The sequence below is a fragment of the Perca fluviatilis genome, chromosome 18, assembly GCF_010015445.1.
Source record: "Perca fluviatilis chromosome 18, GENO_Pfluv_1.0, whole genome shotgun sequence".
NCBI classification, from domain to species: Eukaryota; Metazoa; Chordata; class Actinopteri; order Perciformes; family Percidae; genus Perca; species Perca fluviatilis.
In genome coordinates, this window is record NC_053129.1 from 28,412,431 (window position 1) to 28,436,663 (window position 24,233).

At 39.1% G+C, this 24,233-nt stretch overlaps 1 protein-coding gene across 2 annotated transcripts in view; it reads left to right on the plus strand.

The window, feature by feature from the left end:
• Positions 1 to 24,233, plus strand: part of ncoa1 (nuclear receptor coactivator 1) — a 73,767-nt gene that overhangs the window by 19,324 nt on the left and 30,210 nt on the right. For both annotated transcript variants that reach the window (XM_039781942.1, XM_039781943.1), the window contains exon 2: positions 5,440 to 5,669. The gene's annotated coding sequence lies outside the window, so the exon portion shown is untranslated. The remainder of the gene's footprint in view (positions 1 to 5,439; positions 5,670 to 24,233) is intronic.

Genomic DNA, 24,233 nt, shown 5'->3' on the forward strand with positions numbered 1-24,233 from the left:
TCACGGGGTAACACTACGAACCTGTATCAGCGCTTTAAAAACAACAACACAAAGCCATCTACGACAGTTGCATGGCTAAAACACCGAACACCAGTTTGTCAAGTAAGCAAAATGCCACCCGACAGGCATCGCTCACCAAAAAGTGTAACGTTAACTCCATATGAACGTACTTTAAAATGGAACGAGGAAATTACTCAAGCAGTAATGGATTTTTTATTGCCAAAGACATGATGCCCTAGCCTAGAAATCTAGACGCACCCTAGTGGCAGCAAATTTATTTTGCAGCCAGGGGGGGTCTAGGCACTCTCCGTTGGCTTGTGAGCTGGAAAAACCAAACTCTGGTCAGGCCAAGAGTTCAGCTTTTCTTTGAGAAATAACAAAGAAGTGCACTGAAATCATTCTTTAAAAAAGTTTGGCCGACCGGATACGGCAAAAGTTTAATCTATCAACTAGCTCCGCTACCTTCTGCGTTGCTGTGCCTGGTTGTAGCGCTATCCTATTGCGTGCAGAGGGAATGTGAAAGACAACTGTTTATCCCTCCCCTCGGATTGAGCCCTGTCAATGGTGAGTTCCCAGACCCAACATCTTGATGTGGGTCTGGCTTGTCAGGCTAATGATGCCCCTTAATGCGCTCACTAATCCTGGTTTCAGGTCTACACAGAGCGTCTGTTTAGCACCGGATAGATGAAGTACGCTGTCCGGAGCTGGATCGAGCGGGCGTTGCTAATGGTGAGAAATTGCATCCTGTGTGATCAGGAACACTATGGCTGGTAGTGCCTTTTATATACTATATTTTTAGTTATTTAACTGTCTAGTAAAGTTCAAAGACAGCGTTTAAAAAGTGCAAGCCACATGTTTACATATGTTTATTACAGTAAATAATAATCTAAATACTACAAAGTGTGGTAAAGCCACATATTTGGTTTCATATTTCTGCACTTTAGTTTGTGTGATTTGTTTCTGACTTTCATACAAATGTTTACACAAGGCTTGGTCAGTGCTCAATATACTACTGTGATTGAAGTAGTTCAATAAAAGATCAGAATAAAAGTCATTCATATAAATTCACGCATCACCTAATTTCATCATCACATACAGGCCTGGCCTCCAGGAAAGAGGTTTGTTTAATCTATCCAATCTTGTGTTGTTTATACTATACAATGATTTATTGCTTGTCTTTGTTGAATAATACAGAAGACAAAGAGCTTAAAAAATAATCGCATATTAAATCGCAATCGCAATATTGGTGAAAGAAAATCGCAATTAGATTATTTTCCAAAATCGTTCAGCCCTACTTTATTGCGAGTGCTGTAGGCATTTTTTTTCTCGTCAGAACTATTGTGCCTCTTATCAGCAACTGCTTTGATGCTTTCATACCAAGCGTGTGCACGTTACCTGTGTCACTCAAGTGTGGAGTTAACGGGGGAATGACACATTAAAGGAACACGCCGACTTATTGGGACTTTTGCTTATTTACCGTATCCCCAGAGTTAGATCAGTCCATACGTACCCTTCTCATCTCCGTGCGTGCCTTAACTCTGTCCGACGCCCCCAGCACTAGCTTAGCCTAACACGGATCCTGGAGGTAATCGGTTCCAACTAGCCTACTGCTCCCAATAAGTGACAAAATAACGGCAACGTGTTCCTATTTACTTGTTGTGATTTGCATAGTCACAGCGTGTACAAATAACAAGGTCACATGAGACACAGCCATCTTCTAACCGTATATAAACTGGGAACTATATTCTCAGAAAGGCAAAGGACTGCTACTTCTGCTACTTGGGCGGAGTGATATGCTTGCAGCACCTGAGAAGCCCGAGCAGAGAGTAGCAGTGCTTTTTTAACACACAAAACATACAATTTGAAACATGAACATACCCATTTGGGGTGGTAGGGGCAGTGTTGTGCCTGAACGCGTTCATTGAACGATAGTTCATGAACTTGTTCATATTTTGGGTGAACGTGAACTGAACGTACCGTATTACTGCCTGATGAACGTTACTGTGAACTCGTTCATTCTGGTGTCTGTGAACGGCACGCTCTCTCAGTTTAACTTCGTTCAACAGGGTGCCAGATTTCTATAGAGCCTTCCAGGCGAAAACCAGGCTAAAACACACCGTAAACAGGCCTTAATATGTAGTGGAAAAAACACCCAATCTGGCAACACCAGCCACCAGTGTCTCACCGCTGCATGCCTCATCAAAACAAAAAGCAGCGTGGAGGCGACAGCAGCAAGGAGGCGTCATATGATCATCATTTAAACGAGTTTTATGACAAGGTCGGTGAGGATGGGAAAAATCTTACATTTCTGTGCAAACTTTGAAACGGCACATTGAACTGATTGGATATGAAGATGAAATCTGACGCATAGTGTCAGTGTCAAAACCGATAAAATAATTGCTTGTTACACTGCCACCTACAGGTCTGGCGTGCTCTTGACTGCATTGACGGCATATATACACGGGTACATATAAACAAACACTTTTCTGAAAACCGAGAGGTTGAAATTTCCGTTTATGAAAATAGCCGTGTAAACGTGGCTGCCGTTATAACCAGTTACTGAACCAGTTACTGAACTATTGAGAAATAGCTTAATACGTAAAAAATAAACTCATTTTCATATCTTAACAATCGGCAGCACGGGAATCACGGACACAGCAAAGCCCAAAAGCTATAGCTGGCTCATGAACACACCTGACGATGGGAATCCCTCACATCCTGTTCATTTTGCAAAGCAGTCGCTCTAAAGGTGCACGCACAAACTGTGTACACCACGCATGCCACATGCAAGTTTTTCAGCCTTTGCCACAAAACAAATCCAGGGAAACCCCTGTGTAACGTGATGCGCTGACTTATTCAATGCATATAAAGTTCTATTACAGTAGATTACAATAAAACAGACCAGACCTCTGAATTTTGACTCTCTCATTGACCTTCTTCTGGCTTATAACGTGCTTGTATAAGCGGGCTGACCTTTTCACATCTGCACCATTTGTCACGTAGTCCTTGTACTTATTTACAAGCATTGATAGATGAGGCATGAAGACTGTCGCGCTGTTACAAAACAAGCCAGACGACTGAAGCTAAGACCCGCGGCTGCACCAAAGTCGATGAAGGACAGATGGGGCTTCCTCTGTAACTTGAAGAAATCAAGGACCGTGGGAAATGCGGGCTTTGATAAATGTACGATTGAAGAATTACATTACATTACATTACATTACATGTCATTTAGCTGATGCTTTTATCCAAAGCGACTTCCAATTAAGTGCTTTCAACCCTGAAGGTGCAAACTCCAGACAACAAGTAGTAATGCAAGTACATTAGCTTTAAATAAGCAAAGCCATATGAAAGTGCAGCTTCAAGAAATATATATACATTTATTTTTTTATGTTTATCCAAGGTGTAGTCGGAAGAGATGCGTTTTTAGCCTTTGGCTTTCGGCCATCCTGATGTCAATAGGGAGCTCATCCCACCATTTAGGAGCCAGGACAGCAAACAGTCGGGATTTCGTTGAGCGATTAGTTGTCCCTCGCTGTGAGGGGGCAGCAAGCAGGTTGGCTGATGCCGAGCGTAGTGGTAATAATTAACATTATCAAAGGAAAGTGGTTAGTTATTTGAAGTGGAGAATCAGTCGGTGGTGGAGTAGTTAGGCTTGGGAGTGTTGTGTGAATGTATTTGACTCGAACCCCGGCCGCTGCAAAGGACTCACATCCTACATGGTGCGCCCGCTCTTACTGGGTGAGCTAGAGGTCGCCCTGTGTTTTGTATTTTCTGTTTAATTGTCTACGGACCCCCTCGAAAATGAGATGATTCATCTCAAGGGGTTATTCTTCTAATAAATAATCTACATAAGTGCATGTATGGGTGGCAAGTTGGCTTCTCTGTTCAAAATTAACCACCTTCTCCTTGATCATACCTTGGAACGTGAACAGGTGTGTGTGTCTTTGCTGGCAGCAAATTTGATAAGATGATTCTCTTAATATGTCCGTACCTTCAAAGACTTGTTACATTTAAACAGAATGCTTGAGCAGTGTTGAAGGTGAAGGAAGAGGGGAAGGTAAAGTGCAGGCGGCGTCCACTGTGAAGCCAATTTCCAGATGTTTATTCAGAATACACATGTTGGCAGGGTCTTGTCAGTGGACACTCTGCTTTTCCTAAGCACACATCCACAGCTGGAGCGATTGCCATCCTTATCATCCTTATCTGATACTTGTGAAGGGATGGCTTGCAGATTTTGTCACTCTAGCCAATACAATTTCAGCATTGCATGCCATCATTATCTGAATTCTCTGAGTGTTTCTGAGAGATTTATCTGCTATTTTATGGAGCTAAATTGGGGCCAAATGTTTTGTTAATTTGAAAAAAATATATATAGTTGAAAAACTAAAGTTTGAACTTGAAAATTTAAGTTTTGGTCAAAACTTCGAAAAAATAAAACCATGTATTCAAACTAAAAATAAGTGTACCAATTTTTCTTTCAGTTTGAATAAAATTTAAATTCAATTCTGGAATTATTTTGAATAAATTTTCATTTTTCACTTTTATATTTCTTTTCAGTTCCACATTTCATGTTTTCAGGTTCAAAACTTATTTTTTTTACGGCTTCAAATCTTTTTCTTCTGTTTCAAATCTCTTTTTTTCGGTTTTAGATCTGTTTTTCACTTTCAGATCATTTTTTTTCGGTTTCAGACTTTTGGCCCTGATTTTGCGTAGGGGGCGTGGCTTCAACTCTGAGGGGCGTGGCATTATGAGTGACAGCCTAACAAAGAAGGCAGAAGACTCCTCTGTCATGTTGCCTTCAGGAAATGGTGTTACTGTGAGAACTATGACTGAATGCTTTCTATCCACTATATACATGTGCTTTTAACTTAAACTGATACCAGTGACAAGTTCCATTTAAAAAAATTGTTTTGGACAACACATGGTACCAATTACACTATAAGAGCAATAAACTGTGCCAGATTGTGCAGTTCAGCAGGAACAATGACTTCTCCCACTTCCATGTATGACTTATAGCACCAGGGCTGCTTGTTACTTGACAATTCACAGCATAAGTTCCCTGAGAATCTCTTTTATGTTCAAGCTAAATTGGTATTGTAACTGACATTTCTTTAACCTAATTGATAATGAATCGCAAACGTAATGATGTCATATTGCCTAGCCCTATGTGGTTAAAAAAATTGTTTTAAGGAGGGTTTAAACAATAGGAAAAAAGAAAATTTTAGATGTGCTGCAGGTGAGGGTTCTTAGTTTTAACCGTCACTTTTACAGGGATCAGTTTTGACTACTGAAAGTACAGCATCACTTCATCTGCAACATTTTAGAATACGTTCACTTATATCAATAAAATGGTGTTTTCTGGTGTGAATATTGATGTCCGAAAAAAACCCTACTCCATTGCATACTAACATTGTTCTGTTTTCTGTTCTCTTTTCCCAGTCAGAGGCCAACAGGCTTCTCCCTGCACCCGGGGTGGTGCCATGTGACGGAGCAGCCGTGGTGCTATAAACCCACCATCACGACCGCTCCATCACCTCCACTCCAAGCTGTTTGCCCACCACTGATTGCTCCCCCTCCAGTCTCCCTTTCCTCCCTTTATCTTTGCTCTGAGCCCTGGACAAGGCTAACCACAGCCAACACATGACTCACCCACTGGAGCCCTAGATCAAGTAAGTCAAGTATGGCTGCAATATGTCTCACTTTAAGAGGGTGAATGAATGAATGAAGGCTTGTAACGTGTACAAAACACAATAAAAGCTAAAAGAACAAAAACACAATAATAAAAAAGGTATAGTAAGCAATGTTAATCCATTAAATGTTGTCAAATTCAGCGAATATCTTCTCACGGTCACCTGGCTCTCTATTTTATGTGTGTGCTGCAAAAAAGAAAATCCGGTGTTCCTACACAGCCCTGGCGGTGTAAGCGCAAAACAAACAAACAAACAAACCGGTGCGCAAGAGCCACAAAACACTATTCCAGCCAATCATCAGGGTGGTCGCGTTAAATCAGCTGGCTACGAGCTCCATGACACCCCGCGTCAGTTGCTAGATGTTTAAGCCGCCACAGAGCTTTGTGACGCTGGCTACAGACCGTTTGTATAAGCGGTAGTTGGTGGTTCAGTTACCCGAAAATCTGTGACTTTGAGCCGGGTGCAGAGCACAGCAAGCTGCCAGTCGTTTCGGCTGACATTACGGTATTGTTACGTTTGAATCGAGAGCAGAACCCAAATGCAGACATAAACGCAGAGCCAAAGTGTGAGTTAACAGGTTGATTCTAAGTACTTAAGTACAAGTCCAGGTTTCTGGAAAGGAGAAAAGCAAGTCCAAGTTTCCAGAGAGGCGAACAGGTCCGGTGGGTTCCGGGCAGCATAGGTACCGTCAGAGTAATCCAGTGGTCGGCTAGTGGTGAGGTCCAGTGGTGGTTGTCTGGTCCGGTGGATGGCAGGAGTGAAATGGTAGCAGGTGTCAGGTTCCAATAGTAGCAACAAGCTACTCTTGAAGCACAAGAGCAAGGATCAGGGGCCTGTTTCACAAAACCAAGATAAGGGATTAAGCCGGGATTTCCCCGTTATCCTGGATGAATTAAGCCTTGATTCGGTTTCACGAAAGCGGAGGCACATAAATCACCATGGAGATTTATTCTGTGCAGCTAGCCTGCTCCTGACCAGGCTAACAGTCAGGATTTATTTAATCCTGGAGCCTTTTCTGATCACCCAGCAGTGGTTTTACCCTATTGTTATTATCAGCCTGGATTAAAATACAACAGGTGCATATTGCTGTTCATTTAAGTACTGTTATTATTTAAAGTTGTGACCATTATTTTTTTATTTATAATTATTCATGTGACAGTCATTGTTACTGTTATATTGCTGTATGAAGACTGCTGTTCATATTGTTGTTAGAAGTTTGATGAATATATTATGGCAGTTGTTGAGATAAGTAGAAAAGGCTGATAAAATTTCAAATGTGTTTTAAATGAAGTCTGTTACTAAGGGCAATACATACAATGCTGTACATTTCTATAGTTGACCAATGCACCTTGAATTATTTTAGTTGATTCTTTTTTTTTTAATTCTTTAACAATAAGGATCATGTTTGTTCCACTTCCATGTGCATTGTATTTGGCATTCTTAGCACACAATTTATGTTGTCCAGTAAACTGGGAATATAATTTGGGAGGATTGTACAATTTAAGAACATATCCTAATTGTACAATCCTCCCAAATTATAGTCTTAGTTCACTGGACCAGTAACTATCTAGTGATGTAGGCTACTGTACATTCATGTAACAACAGGGAGAGGACACCTCAATGGTTTTTGACCTTATATTTGGGGGGAAATAACTGATGAATATACTCTGTTCCATTCATGTTTACAGTGTGCATGGAATTTATCACTTAATTATCTTCATAGCTTCATAGAGTCCAATTTCTTCAGTGTCTTTATTTTCTATGTCCATATATACAGGGAGCAAGGCATATAATATGTAGAGAAGGAAATACCGGCCTCTATAAGAAATGAAAAAATTAAAAGCGTGGCAGATAATAGCGGACCGACTGAATGAATGATAGTCTAAAAATATACATTTATGAAATACTGCTCTTAACTGAAACCATTCAATGAGTCACTGTCATTTGCGAAAACGAACAGTTGTACACTTTGCATTAAAAGCGAGCAGTGGAAGTTAATATGACTTAGGAAACTTATATTTTAGCCCATGAGAGAGAGGGAGGAACAGAGTGAAAGAGATATTTACGCATCATATTCTAGCGTTGTAGAAAATTGATCTTCATTGTAAATTTCCTGAGTAACATTATCTTCTGCTTACTTTTAAGGCAAAGAGTACAACTGTTAATTTGTGCAAATGATTAGTAGCCTAATCCTTGAATGGAATGATTATGACGGTTTCAATTCACGGCTTTGAATTTCCAGAGAAACCAGACCCACGTGACGCGTTCGTCCAATCAGCTGCTGGTTTTCATTTTTGGGCGACAATACAGATCAGCGCCGGCTGCTGTTATGGAGACGTATTACGTCTCGTCGCTTTGGTGTGTTCTGAGGCACTGTTTTTGACCACCTCGGGGAGACTGATCAGTCCAACTGCCTTTTGTGCCGAGGGTCGGCCGTCTGGTTGGTGTGTCACGACCTCAACAGGTATTTGTTGTTTGACATTTTAGTTCAAATATCAACGAACATGCCCAAAAAGGAATAGGAAGAAGCAGAAGCTTATTTTATCCTTTTTTATCCTTCATAATCCTCATGAATGGCTTCATATTTATATCATATATCTTAAAAACATTCTTTACAATTTGCAACATATGTACAGTATATACTCACATACCCCCAAAAAAGAAAACCTACATCTACATACTGTATGTATATATTCACCTTAGTATACAGTGTTGCAGCTCACATCCTAGTGTGTATTTTATTCAACACGCCTCCTCACTAAATATTGCTAGAATGTTGTTACGATTTATTCTTTATTTTAATGTGTGTACTAAGCTTCTCACTAAGGGCTTAAGGCCATGTGTGTAGGATGTGCTAGAGGTGAACAGAGGTCAATATTTAATATTCAGAGAAGTAAAGCAAGACACAGGAGCTGGTTATTTCTGCTGTATTGATCTGAAAGTGAGCCATTAATGTGCACACACGCATCATGTGCCTGGATGGGTTTCGTAATGTAAAATACTATTCTGTCAATTACTTTTCGATTAATCTTCTAGTCTACATGTGATGTGTGTGTGAAAAATAATACATAACCACATCAAATGTCATTTGTTTCTTAAGATCAACAATCCAAAACCCAAACATTTTTAATTTACATTGAAATAAAAGAGAAGAGCAGCAAATATTCACATTTAAGAGGCTTAAACTAGCTATATATATATATATATATATATATATATATATATATATATATATATATATATATATATATATATATATATATATTATATATTATTATTATTATTATTTTTTTTTTTTTTTTTTTTCTTCTCACATCACATACCCTTCACCATACCTAGAGATTGGCATGGGGTACTTTCCATAAGATCATCTCTCAATGCAAATCAAACCAGCTATTAGGCTAACCGACATAAAACCATGCCAATCTCTAGGTATGGTGAAGGGTATGTGATGATGTGGGGGGGCTATTTTAATTCCAAAGGCCACGGGAACTTTATCAGGATCTTATCCTGGATCCATGAATAACTGGCCTTTAAAAATAATAATCTGCCTGCCTCTATGGGAATTTAACATAGGGGCGTACTCACTTTTGTTGCCAGCGGTTTAGACATTGATGGCTGTGTGTTGAGTTATTTTGAGGGGACAGCACATTTACACTGTTATACAAGCTGTACACTTAATACTTTACATTGTAGCAACGTGTAATTTCTTCAGTGTTGTCCCATTAAAAGATATAATGAAATATTTACTAAAATATGAGGGGTATACTCACTTTTGTGAGATACTGTGTGTGTGTGTGTGGTGTGTATATATATATTTTTTGGACAAATTATCAAAGTTGATGAAAATACATTTTCTGTGGATCAACTAATCAGTTAATGGCTTAATTGCTTCAGCAGCAGTTGCTAATAGCGAGCTAAGGAGTGCACCCATCACTATGCATTGGAGATTATAATATCCACCCTGTATACGGTGGTTTCAGTCTTTCTTTTTTTCATATATTTCCATAATAACTTGCAGCTTGTAAAAGGTGAAAAGGGATGAATTTGAAACAGACCAGTAGCAAGTAAAGTGTGAGTGGTGCCACAAAAGTCAGTGCCATCCCAGTTGAAATGGCATAATAACTGTTTGGTTGTATTCTTTTTAGGGTGTAAATGCAGTGAGTTTTGCATTTGTAAAGACTAGTTTTCTTGGCTTGGCTTGGCTTTGTGTTTCACTGTTGGCCATTATTTTGGCTTTAAAATTTTGTTAAGATCTACAGTTAAAAAGATGATAAAACGTTGAACGCTATCAATTGTCATGATACAAAAACTATATAAAGAAGTCCGTGTGAAAATAATTGGTGCGTAAGAAAGGTTTTTCATTCAGTACGCAAAACCGGGTGCATAATTGGCTGAATTTGAAACGGTCTCATTAAAGAATTAATAGTCTGTCAATTTCATTTTGAAGAAGGCCAGTTAGTTCAGGCTAAATTGACGGTTAAGAGAGATAGAGAGAAGAAAGATAATACCTCTCTCTCTCTCTCACTGGCCTTTATGCATTATTCCCCTGTGCACTCAGAGACTTGTGGCCCCAAAAGCTGGCTGCATGCATCCCAGCATATCTGATTCTATCCCCCGTAGCGTTTCACGAGTAGAAATGAGGACACACACACCCTCACTCACACTTTAAATTACACAGAGACCAGTGGAGTTCAGGAAATGCTGAATATTCATGCGGAATTATCAGTCTGGCAGTGAACGTGTTTGCTATTGAAAATGCTCCGTGAAAAAAAATTAGGTGAGCAATGACACACACACACACACACACACACACACACACACACACACACACCCGCACAAACCCACACACAGGCACTGAGGAAGGCTGATATGCCTGCCTAAACTGATTACTTCATACATACTCATGTTATTTAAAACATTCATATTTATACTGATATATTTATAGATCATTAGAAGTAAAACAAAGTATGTGTCCACAGAAGACAGATGAGGTACAATTCCCCTTCGATGGATTAATATTTTTTTTTTTACATTTGGGTTATATTGCGTAATTTGTAAGGAGCATTTCTTGTATCTTACCATAGAGCTCACTGTTCTGCTCCCATTGTTATAAACATGAGAACGTGGCTATGGGCAGCAGTACACTGGCTGTAACTCACCACCACACTCTGCTTTATGTACGTATTCTATACACAAAGGAGTCTGGCTCACGGGAGCAGTGTGTGTTATGCTGTGTGCAGTCCAAGGTTATTTCTTACTCTTGGTAAACATCCTGGATCTGGGTGCACACAATGGGCTGGGACATGACAGGGCTTTCACTTGAGAAGCAGGGACTCTTAAAGGACCACACCAGTGTTTTTGCATGTTTACAAACCATGTATATGTACATTATCCTTGAACATTTTCCATTACGTCCTGCAGTGTTTTTAACCTTTTCCACTCTGCTATTGGTTCCTATTAATGTCAAAGTATGCACATTTCTCTGAGAGGTAATCCATTACAGAGAGCTGAAAAGATTTGTCATCCGACAGAAAAATAATCAATTTTTTATTTTCAAAAAATCCAAAGGTTCCAACTTTTTAAATGTGAATAATCACTGGTTTTTTTTTTTGGTTTTTTTTCTGAGATAGTAAATTGATTATATTTGGGACATGATTAATATGACCCCTTGGATTCAGGCAACTTTTGATCATTGTTTAATCTTTAAAGTCATGTTTCATTAAAAATGCCAAATGTCTCCTAAACGTGAGAACGTGCTGCTTTTCCAGGCCTTATAGAAAATTGAATATCTTTGGATTTTAGATTGTTTGTCGGACTAGAAAAGCACTTTGAAGACGTCAACTCAGGCTTTTGGTCATTGTGGTGGGCATTCTTATTATTATTTTCAGACGTTTTATAGATCAAACAATCAATTGATCGATAAGATAATCAGCAGATTAACCGATAATTGAAATAATCGTTAGTTGTAGCCCTTATTGTGATGGAAGTTTTCACTATTTTGTGTAATACTAATGGATGAATGAAAATAACAGATGATCTGATAATGAAAGTGTCGGTTGCAGCCCTGATCATGTTTGCTTTTCTTTTTGTTATTGCATGCAGACTTTCAGATCAGTTTACTCTGACTTTATTAATACACAATAATAACAAAAACAATAACATAGACACGTTCAGGGGAGGCAGATGTAGAACAATTACAGTGATTGACAGTAGGCCTGTGACGATAGCAACTTTTGCTGGACGATAAATTGTCCCAGAAATTATTGCGATAAACGATAATATTGTCGTTCTGAGACCATTTTCATCTAATATAATGATAATGGCATAATAATGCAGGTACACCTTTTCAAAGATCAATAAACTTTTATTTCTAAAGAATATTTAACACTGGACCTGGAAGACATTTTAAATATCCACAATAAATGAACATAACAACCAAACAACAATAAATAAAATGGACTCTCAGTCTCTGTTAACAAAAAAGGCACTGGAATAAAAACCAAACACAACCAAAAACAATAAATAAAATCTTTCCGGGCCGCGATAATTTCCATTTAAAAAGTATCACGCTCATTGTTATTTATCATGTGATTAATTGATTTATTGCATATTGCGACAGGCCTAATTGACATCCTGCCTGAAAATATTGTTGGCGTGAGTGAGAGAGTTGAGATTCCATGCATAAGAAGTGCTTTAAAAATTTTACAAGTCTAGTCAACTTTATTGTCAATTCTGCAATATGTGCCAGGCATACAAAGCAATTAAAAATAAGTTCTCTCTCTCTCTCTCTCTCTCTCTCTCCGACCCACGGTGCAATAAGGACATGTACAACAAGTTTAATATAAAGCGTAAGTAATAAAGATTGAAAAAAAAAAAGATAAGTAATATATACAATTCAAAAAAATAAAAGCAAAGAAAATGCCCCATGGTGGATTTTTTGATTATATTTTTTTGGGATTGATCTCTAGTTTCCCTGCACTGTAGCCCCCGATGGACCGAAGCTGTGTACATTCTCTTGGTCATGTCCTATATTCAAGAGGGTGGGCCTTAGCAACAGTGACTGAGCAGCTTCTCATGGGCTGTACCAACTCTGTGCAGCAGAGAGGGGTGGTAATCTCGTGTGGAAAATAATTCCTGTTTTGCTTTTGTTAAAATGATACGCTACTCACATTATTTTTGCAAGTACAGCATTAAATATCAAATTCAATTCCCATATTAAATGGGACTGAAAGGGCAGCCAAACTACAACCAATGGTAATCAATATTTTTTTCCTGGAAAACATTATGTAACACATTCCACAGCAGGATACAACAAAGAAGTTACTCACAAATTAAGAAACAAAAAATCTTGTCAGGTGACAATGAGTCTAAAATAAACATTTAATAATGGTTTCCTTTTTGATATCTTTAAAAAAATGTTCCTGTATGTTTATATTGATACTGTAGTGATATATTGTGTTAGCCAGTGAATACTCCGCACTCAAGGATTCCCACTACTCATGACATTCCTGGAATAATATGAAAGTTTGAGCGTCATATTGAAGAATGAGAAAGTCGTAAAAATGTATAGGTTTTTGGGACATTTTACTAAACAATTTTTTTTTACTTTTTTATTGTCAATCAAGACCAAGATATAAAGAGAAGTTGAGCTCTAGAAATCCTTATATTGCTTGCTATTCAAACTTAAAGAAGCCCTAATAATGAAAACGGAAAGTTTGTATGTACAGAAGATACACTAATAAGGGTAATTAATGCTAGTTGGTGTCAGTCTAGCTCTCTTTTTTCCCCACATTTATTCTGTCCTCCCTCTCCTTGTTATCCACATCCTTTACTCCCTACATGGTGGTCTCTTCCTCCTCACCCCCTCCCCCGCCACTGGTGTGTGTGTGTGTGTGTGTGTGTGTGTGTGTGTGTGTGTGTGTGTGTGTGTGTGTGTGTGTGTGTGTGTGTATGCACATGTGTGTATCAGTACAGCTTGTGGAATGAGAAACCGAAGGAGGAGAGAGAGAGAGAGAGAGAGGAAAAGACAAACCTAAAGATATAGAGACGGCAGGCGGTTGTTATGGAGAGCCCGTGGAGGCATTGGGCTGTATTTCTCAGCGGTCTGGCTCTGCTGCGCTGTCGCTGCTGCTTTTTCTTCCTCCTCTTTGACAAGCGAAGGCTCGATGCTCCACCGTACGTCACATAAAGAAGGGGGGGGTGAGGTCAGAAGGTGCAGGAAGCTGACCTGATCTACAGGTGTGTGTGTGGATTAGATTTGTTTTTCTTCTGCGCATTGATTTCCTTATTTTTGCTCAGGCCGGTGCGTGTGAAGGTGTGACTGAGCGGAGGCTCACAATGCAGCTGTCACACTTCTAATTAGTCACTTGTAACAAAGGCCGGACGTCATAATAAGTGCAAGCTGTGAAAGCTGTCGTCTGTCATGAAAATACTGCTGTGTAAAAGGATCAGTTAAGGGCATTGATTTAGCAGCAGAGATGTTTATTAAGCTTCATTTGTTACTGTACTACCTGGTTCTATGCAGAGATGAATGCTGTTAGCTTTAGCCTGACAGAAAAAGAAAATGTTGTATGAATCTTGCTGTAGAAAGTTCCTGTGTGTGTGTGTGTGTGTGTGTGTGTGTGTGTGTGTGTGTGTACGTGTGCGCGCGCGCATTGTGGTGCTGCAGAGATGTCCTGGCCTACAAATGGACAAAAAAAACCATCTGATTATAGTGTGATTTTTATTTATTTTATTTTATCGGATCGTCTCAAAAATCACACTGTAATCATTTTTATTTGAATATTTTTTTAATGAGAATAGTGAAACAAAAATCATCATTCCCTCCGATATCGTGAATCATATCGCAATTGCAATATTAGTCAAAATAATCACTATTAGATATTTTCCTCATATCATGCAGCCCTAGTGTGGATGAAAGTGAAAGTGGTTTAAACTGACATTTTCATCACTGGACATTTATTAGTCAGTAGATTCAAATTTGTACCACTGAACTCAGAAAGACTGAACAATTTGGCTCCTTTTTTGAAGTAGTAATAGAAGTCGTGGGAATGGAGAAGTCACGCGTGAAGCGCCACAGTATTTTATCAACATTTGTCTGTAAGGCCTCCTGTTGGTTTGTGTATATGTATGGGTTGCTGACTATTTGTCCATGCATGTGTGAAAGTTCACACTTTACTGGGTGTCAGTTGTGTAACAAGACGATGTTGGTATTTTTTTTTTAAATGCATTTAAAGCTGCAGTGGGTTAAAAAAAATAAGCAAAAATTTAAGGGAGAAGATTTGAAGTAAAGTGAGACCTCTTTACTGCAGCTCTCCCTCTCTCCTCTCTGTCGCACAGGCATATGCATGCGCACAACAGCCAATAGGAACGCTCTCTCTCTCTCTCTCTCGCTCAAATGACCTGTGATTGGCTAAAATCTCCCGTCGCGGGCTAGATTTTCTAAAGCCTGAAAACCGAGCTAAGAGGTGATGCAAAAGTCTAGTTTTCGCTCAGACCACTTCAATTACACAATATGTTGAAAAGTGATTATGGAATTTGTGCCCAGCAACGCCAAAAAACAAATTGCCTCCTGCAGCTTTAAGAGTCATTGTGGAGCGGGTGCAGGTGTCCCCTCTGTGGTAAACGTTTATTACCCATAACAGGGTGAATTGATCCGTGTAAATGGAGACTATTATAGAATATGTGTTAGAAGTTGAGAATCGATCATATTTGCTTTTGTATTGTCCTTTTTATGATGAGTTAAGAATACCCATCTTAAATGAAATGTCTGTTCAAAATCCGGAAATGTTTTGTTGTACTGATGTCGACCAAATGGAGTGGTTTTAATGTATATAAGTTGGCGATTTTTGTCTTTAAAGCGTGGCAAAAAAGACAAGAAGGTTTGTTTCATTTATGTTGCTATTCTGGTATCTGGTCCCTTGCGATAAATAATGGTGTATTGTAAGCCCGTTTGGGCTGGGCATACTTTTTTTTTGTAAATGACACAATACTAAAATTATTCATTCGATAATTTATATACAATATAAAATTCTGCTGAACTTTACTCAAGTGTAGTTCAATTGACCATAGCCTTACCTGAGGACATACCATTTTGCTCAACTTGTTTATTACTGTAACTGTAATTCCTCATGCGTGATAACTAGAGTAAAGATCAGGGTCCATGATACTTTTGTGCTGCCCTCTGCATGTTGGTAAGACAGGTACTTACTGGAAAAGACATCACCTGTCTTCATAACATGATGGGAGTTTATGGTTCGGCCAAACTGTAAATGGTTGATGTGCCTCTTTGTCTAACCATCGTACCTGCATATTTTTCTTTTCCTCCAGGGCTCCAGACTGCGACCAAATGGTCGCATTTTGCGACAAAATTTGAGAGTGTGCGACTGAATTTTACATCCAGTCGCACATGTGCGACCAGTAAATTTGCCCCCTTTTTTTTACACGTTAAACGTTGAAATTTCGGTACCTGAGAGCGCGTAAGCGCAAGCTTATCTGTCCTCTCTGAAAAATGACAGAGCGGTGCTCCGACACAAACACACACACACGCACACACGCAGAGCTGCAGATGATGCAAACTACGTCGGCTCTGCAGTTTTGTTGAAGTCACAGTGAGTCACGGATATGCCGATTAAAGTGGTTTCAAGTATGGTAACAGTTTTTCATAACTTCACGCAGGCAGCGTTTGCTGCGATATGATATTAATGGCGAGCCGAAAGCGGTGGCGGTGCAGTTGACGTTACACTTCCTCAGAGACGAGCAGCCAGGCACAGCAGTGGTTTCTATGCCCTGGTGACTGACTGACAGGCTGAGGTTCTAAGGCAAGGCAACTTTATTTCTACAGCACCTTTCAGCAACAAGGCAATTAAAAGTGCTTTACATGAAACATTAAAGAGCAATTAAAATCGGTCATGATGAAAATAAAACGGGCTAAAAAATAATATACAAATACAATAATAAACAAAATATATATATATTTTTTTTTTTTTACTGTCACGACAGCAATGGGGCTGTCAGTTTACCTTATGTGTTGCATCTTCAAAAGTGACACTGAATTTGAAACAGCACATTGTAATTTCTGCATCTATTATCAAAGTATTTATTAGTAATACAGTGGAAATTAGTAGAAATGTGAATATTTGGTTAGCATGTTGATTTACGGTGTGTGCCCCTAAATTTTCTGGTTGTGCCCCTAACATTTTCAGTTGGGGACCACTGTGCTCCTAGTGAAAAAAGTTAGTCTGGAGCCCTGTCCTCATAAACCAAAACGTAACCCCTTAACTTCATAGCTCCCGCATAGTGTTATTTGTTTGTTTTTCCTCGCCACTGTCGCACTAAATGCTTGCTCTTGGGGGAATTACTGGAATTGTTGGGTCTTTGTAAATTATAGAGTGTGGTCTAGACCTACTCTATATGTAAAGTGTCCTGAGATGACTGATAATATAAATAAAATTGAATTGAATTGAAAACAGCAGGGCCCCTCACAGTGGCTGTGTTGTTTAAGAGACTGCAGGCAGATGGTAACAAATACTGTACGCCGAATTATTCACAGACTGCCATGAGTGAATGAATGTAGCTGGAATCATAAACACATTACCCTTTAACCCTGATGGTTCACGTCTTGTTTTCATTTTTAGCTGCTCTTTATCACAGTGTAGAGACAAGAAAAGTCAGGTCAGAGATTCAGTCATCAGACACTTCAACACCTTGAACCCATGACGAAAAATCTTAGTGTACAGTACATCTTCGGTTATGGTGAAACATTTGTGTATCTTGAAAACTGAGTAACTGATGTTTTGAAAACTAAACCTTTTTGCAATGATGTTTCAGCCGTACTCACCTGTACCTCAGCTTTTATTGAAGCACTTCTTGGAGCTTTAAGATAACAGCTGAGATATGATGCAGCTGGGGTGTAAACAGTCTTGACGACAGTTAATAATTCAGCGTTAAATAATGTTTGTGTTTTTCAGAATTTTGAGGTGTATATTAATCCTTTTGAATAACAAGGAAACGCCTATAACTACAGACAATGACAGCTCATTCAATGACAGCTATGACAGCTCATTCAATCAATGCCTTAACACTTTTGTTAAGGCATTGATTGAATGAGCTGTCATAGGTGAATGTCAATAATAGGGTTGACAGTAAATTTGGAGAGAAAATGTACCTATGAAGTAAGTTATTATACAGTGTGAAAGCAGTTGCAAGCAAACTATGCAGACAAATATAACTCTTAATTTATGAAGTTGAACTAAGGCCCTATTTGCACTTGTCATCTCATTTTGATTGTATGTGAAATAATCGCTGGAGACGTTTTTTCCATTGCTGCTTTAAATAGCTATTTTCAACTTAATATCATGGATGTATTAAGATAATCAGGCAATGAGTGGCTATTTCCACAGACTGCTTACTGATTTTAGTTACACTATGGTAGGAGTAAATTACACCTTTTCAACGTCTGGCTAGAATGCTCAAAAAAGCTTCTCGGATGCATTTACAGAGATCAGATAGCTGCCCAATCCGATCCAAGACACATGAATGGACTAATGTAATGGTGTGTTCTGACCGGCTGCCTACATTTATGTCGCATTACTTACTGGTATGTGAGTTGGATTTCGGGATCATATTGGACTCGTTTTGTGTTTAATCGCGTTACCCACCAATGTAGCGCTGTAGGCACCAACAACGTTTCTCTCCGTCATCAACATGGCCGATATAACCACTATTGCTGTTGTGGAAGTCCCAGATACGTCAGAAAGTGTCGTGTCTGGATTATATAATATATATGTGATGTATATATTATATGATATTATATATCATCCAGATGAGCAAACAAGCGCTGTGAATTTCATTTGTGGTACAGACTTTGCTGTGTTTTGAGTGCAATAAACGCATAAAAAAAGAAAAGCCAAATAACGACATCATGCCAATTTGTAAAAAAATGTCTGAATTCATACTTTGTCAGGTCTGTCCACAAGATGGCAAGCAAACAACTTTTAAAAATGTTTTCTGAATGGAGTTTGGATCGATCAGGGCTATGCTAACATTGTGACTGCTCCCTCAACACAACACCAGACACTTAATTTCAACTTCCTCGCTTACTTTTCACCACGAAAGCTCCTTTACCGTCCAATCTCTGACTGAAAACGCGGGCGTTGTGAACGCAATTTAAGTGTGAATGGGGTAAAAGGGCAGCCAAACTGTTAAATCACTGTAAATAGAATCAATTTCAATCTGTATTTTTTATTTATATTTTTTTTTTTTTACCAGAAAACCTTAGATTAAGAGGTCAAAGTGTTGCATCATCCTGACTGTTCCTGTATACAGGGTTCATACGTTTTGAAAAAAAACTGGAAAAGTTATGGAATTTGAAAAATGCAAATTCCAGGCCTGGAAAGGTTTTGAAAACATAAAAAGTCCCAGAAAGTTTTGGAAAAGTCATGGATTTTTTTTAACACAGCATAATAATATGTCATTAATAAATGTATTTTCACGTCAACTTAACCTCAACATCCTATTCGGGGAGCGATATTATGAATCCCACTATGAACCACATAAATTGTTATTAATTTTATAGTTAAACCTCTGAGGGTAAACTTTAACACAGATTGGTATTCGTTTTGTATAATGTCGACTGACATTTTCAGGAACACAGTCATGGAAATTTGCCGAAAAGTCATGGAAAAGTATTGGTTAAAATGCGTATGAACCATCTATATAGTAGACTGCAGTTAAAAAGTTCATTAAAGTGATGGTTCGGAGTAATTCACCCTAGGGTCCTTTGCACCATGACCTCGAGCCAAACACCCCCCCAGAAGCTTTTTTCACCTGGGTCTAACATTGGGCGAGTTAGAGTAGAGTAGCGTTAGCCGCTGAATAGCTTAGCGCGGGGCTAATGGACCCACGTTTGTATCTCTTAAAGCGCCCATATTATGCTCATTTTCAGGTTCATAACTGTATTTTAAGGTTGTACCAGAATAGGTTTACATGGTTTAATTTTCAAAAAACACCATATTTTTGTTGTACTGCACAGCTCTCTCTCACTGCTGTAGATCATCTTTTCACCTGGTTTCTGTTTTAGCTACAGAGTGAAACCTCTTTTCATCTTCTTCTTCTGTACTATCTTTGATTGCACTCGCACATGCTCAGTAGTTCAGATGTAGAGCATGTCAGCTAGCTAACTCCAGAGACAGTAAAAGAAAGCCTGTTTCTCCAACTTTGGTCAGTTACAAGGCAGGATTAGCTGGGAGACTTCTAAATTTTGTAGATTATGGTGAACTTGTGTGTGTTGTAGCAGTGCTTTGCTATTGAGAACGACGTAGCATGCTAGCGTTAGCATTAGCGTTAGCATGCTAATGCTAACTGTTAGCATGCTAACGAGCTAACGGTTGTGGTTAGCCAGCTCATTTCGGACTGTGACGTCACAGTCCGAGCCGATTTTGAACAGCTCACTAGGAGACTGAAGGCAGGACACATTCAGAAACCGTATCTCACTCAAAACAGCATGGATGGATTTGTTTCAAAGTTTGTATGTGTGTGGAAGCACCAGAGACACAAAAGAACACCCCAAATCCCAGAAAAAGTGATTTTTTCATAATATGGGCACTTTAAATGACCCCACTAATAATGCCCGAAATGATACCAAAGGTCTACACTAGTATATATAGGTTATGCACTCATAAAACGATGGATTGGAAAGTTTGTAAGTACACCAGAAGTTTATGTAAATAACACTTGCCTGCTGGCTTCTGCTCTCTGCTGTTGTTGTTGCTGCTGTGAGACGAGTGCTTAGGGACATCTACAAATTACAAAAAGAGATGCAACAAAAATATTTTTTAATTTAACTTATTTTTTAAAGTAAGTGCTGTAATAGAACTAGCAGGAGACAAGTAATAATTGAGGTAAGTTTGGAGACATTACCTTATTTAATCATTAAATTAATACATATTTTTGTTGTATCTCTTTTCGGTGTGGTAATTTATAGACGGCCCTAAGCACTCGTCTAACTGCAGGTTAAGAGCAGAAGAGAGCAGGCAAGTGTTCATAAACTTCTGGTGTACTTACAAACTTTCCAATCCATCGTTTTATGAGAGCATAACCTATATATACTAGTGTAGACCTTTGGTATCATTTCGGGCATTATTAGTGTGGTCATTTAAGAGATACAAACGTGGGTCCATTAGCCCCTGCGCTAAGCTACTCAGCGGCTAACGCTACTCTACGCTAACTCGCCCAACGTTAGACCCAGGTGAAAAAAGCTTCTGGGGGGGTGTTTGGCTCGAGGTCATGGTGCAAAGGACCCTAGGGTAAATTACTCCGAACCATCACTTTAAGTTCACCCCAATCAAGTATGGTCTAGATGTTGCCTTTTTGCCAACATTGTTGGGATGTGGAAGCAAAGCTGGCTACCAAGTGTAATGACTTTAACATAAACACTCACAATGGTGTGGAAACGGGGGTGTGATGATGGCTGTTGATGGCTTGTTGTGCACGGCTGAGGAGTTTATCGACCATTCAGTCAGGTTTCCCTCGTTGCTTATAGGAAAATGGATTGTTAGGAATGTTTTCACAGCATGAACACACCGCCAGAGCATGTTCTTGATGTCTGTTGGAATGTATAAATAAAATAGAGGGTCAGAGTGCAGCAAATGCAGTAGGTGCTGCCTGGTACGTTTATGGTATTATAACTACTGTATCTTGTGCTCCCTTCCATCAATTACTGTAACTGTACCTGCCTGATACAGTACTTATTGCCAGAAATCACAGAAAAATGAAAACACTGGCATAATTTAGACTCGTCAACATCATGAATGATCAGCATTTTGTTGACAAGGTCTGGAAACATATAGCCTCTCTCCTCTGTTTACAAAGGCTGTCACTTCACATTAGAGCTGAAAAGATCACTCCAAGGACAGAAAATAAACTGTTTAAAGATATAAAATGCAACATTTCCTCATTAAATGCCTAAAAGACGACTAGACCTTCTTATATATTTTGTTGAGCGATTTGTGTACTTACATTATCCCAAATGTTTCTAATAATGTTCAAGGTGCCGGTTACCGTTACATCTGGTCGCCTTATTTCCATGGTCCAGACTGCAATTGACTAAAACACGTTTGTGGGTGCACACAGACCTAAAGACAGACAGACAGACACACACACACACACACACACAGGTCCGGTTTCCTGAAATATTTGACACATGTCAAATCTTGTTTTGATAAATCCGTATTCGCAGGTGATAATTTGACTTTACTGTACTTACAGCTCCAGTTTCAGCTCTTATTTAAGCATATGCTGAACTCAGTCTCTCAAAAACTAGGCTAATTTGTATTTTGATGTGGAGCATGCATGGTTGTCATTTCTCACTGTGGCGGATGGAGCTTTCGTTAAGTGCTGCGTGTTGGCAGCATGAGGGCCGAGGAGGAGAGAGGGGTGGTTTGAGGTGAAATGTACACAAGGCTAGTCAGGAAGGATTAGAGTCCTGTGAGCAGCGTGGCCCTGCGGCAGCACCCAACTCTGTGATAATGGCTGCTTGTTTTTTGCGGTTTAGCCATGGATTTAAAACCCTTTTGTGTGTGGATTATTCAGATACAGGCAGCATCGATGTGGTTTTACAGATTCAAGAGACTTGAGTCCACCTTGATGTGTACAGTTCCCAAGAATAAATCAAAGGCTTTTTATGTTTATTAATCTTTCTGAAAATCTTTTCAAAACCTGGCTTTTGTCAACAACAGGTCAGTAATAAAAGAATAAACCCTGTTTTTCTCTACAGTTTGCTAAACATGACAGAGATTCACATCCTTTGCTGCTTTTTGCTGCTTTGTGTGTGTGTATCTGGATTAATAAGATGGTCTTACATTCAATTTTGGATACCATATAAAGGGTTTTAACTTTAATATTTTGCCTAATGGATCGTGCAGGAAGCCTTAACGATCCCTCTATATACGGTGGGCTTCATCAAATGTTGCAGCGTTTTCTGTTGCCATGGCTACCCTCTCGATGCAGCGAGAGAGGCGCAGGCTGTAGACTTGCAGATGAAGAACAGGCACAAGTCTATTAAGGGAGACTGATGAGGAATGTCAGAAACATAAAAGATAAAGTATTAAAGAGGCTTTTCCTTATTTAATGCAAATCCACACATATTTACCACAAACTGCAGCATGGAAAAATGACTAATAGAGTCAAATCAGCACCAGCGGGAGGGTTTGTTGCAGAGCTGCACAGACTGAACTGGAATTTACCCTATGTTACTCCAGTGTTTTGACGACCCTCCCAGCCCCCCTGAAAGATTGACAAAATTATATAATTATGCTATATATTCCCCCCCCACCCCACAAATAAAAACAAACGTATGCGCGAGATTGAGCTGTTTTCACACATATAATTTTCTTCTCGTTCCTCACCTTAAAAGTTCAATTCATTTTAACTTAGGCCAGCTACGTTGCACGGGTAACGTAGGCGTAGCGGATTAGTGGAATTTTGTCCCTTATTAATAAAAAAGCGAAGGGTGGCTACTTTGAAGAATCTAAAATACAAGACATGTTTTCAGTTATTTAACACTTTTTTGTTAAGTACATAATTCCATATGTGTTCATTCATAGTTTTGATGCCTTCAGTGAGAATCTACAATGTAAATAGTCTCTAAATAAAAAAGGAAACTCATTGAATGAGAAGGTGTGTCCAAACTTTTGGCCTGTACTGTATGTCTGTCTGTATATATATCTTATACATCCCTTAGTAAATTCATGTGGATTTTTTATTTAGTTTATTAAGTATCTTTTATTGTCCATATTATTCATGTGGATTTATTTGTTATTTTAACATCCTGTTATGATGTATGTTGGGTGTGATGTCTGTATGCTACTGGGACCTAGAATTTGCCCTTGGGGATCAATAAAGTATCATGTGATTGCAGTAGACGTACAATTTTAAAAAATTTGAATACGAATCGATTTTTTTTGCACACCCCTATATTTTACGCGAGGTGTGTGCGGCCCTTTTACACAGAAATGGATCATAAAGTGTCTGTATTTCTTTCAAATGAAACTACCGATCTACAGGAAACGACTTAATGCTTGTGAATGACCGTATGGCACTTTCATTTTGAGAGTTTCTGTTTCTATTTCTCGTTTCCCCCACCTGCGTCCTCTGACAACATCGACAATAAATTGACGTTTTCCCGCGCTCTGTCTCGCCTGTGACTCACACAATCCTACGCCGTGTGTGCTGGGCAGGTATAGCCATTTTAAACATACATTCCGCGGCACATACGCTCCGCTGACGTTACGCCTTCAATGCAGGCAAAGTCGCGCAAGCCACTTTACAATTACGGCTGGGTACTGAATTCGATAGTTTTTAGGCACAGACCGAATTTCCTCTTGAGTATCGAAAAATGCCTCGTCATTCAATACCAAATTTTAATCAGAGTCAATAAGAATGCAGCATGCTTCTACCAAGATGTAATAATGTTGTGATTGGCTGTCTAATGTTACACATAGTAGAGGCAGGCAGGAAAAACTCTACGAGAAAGAGCTCACA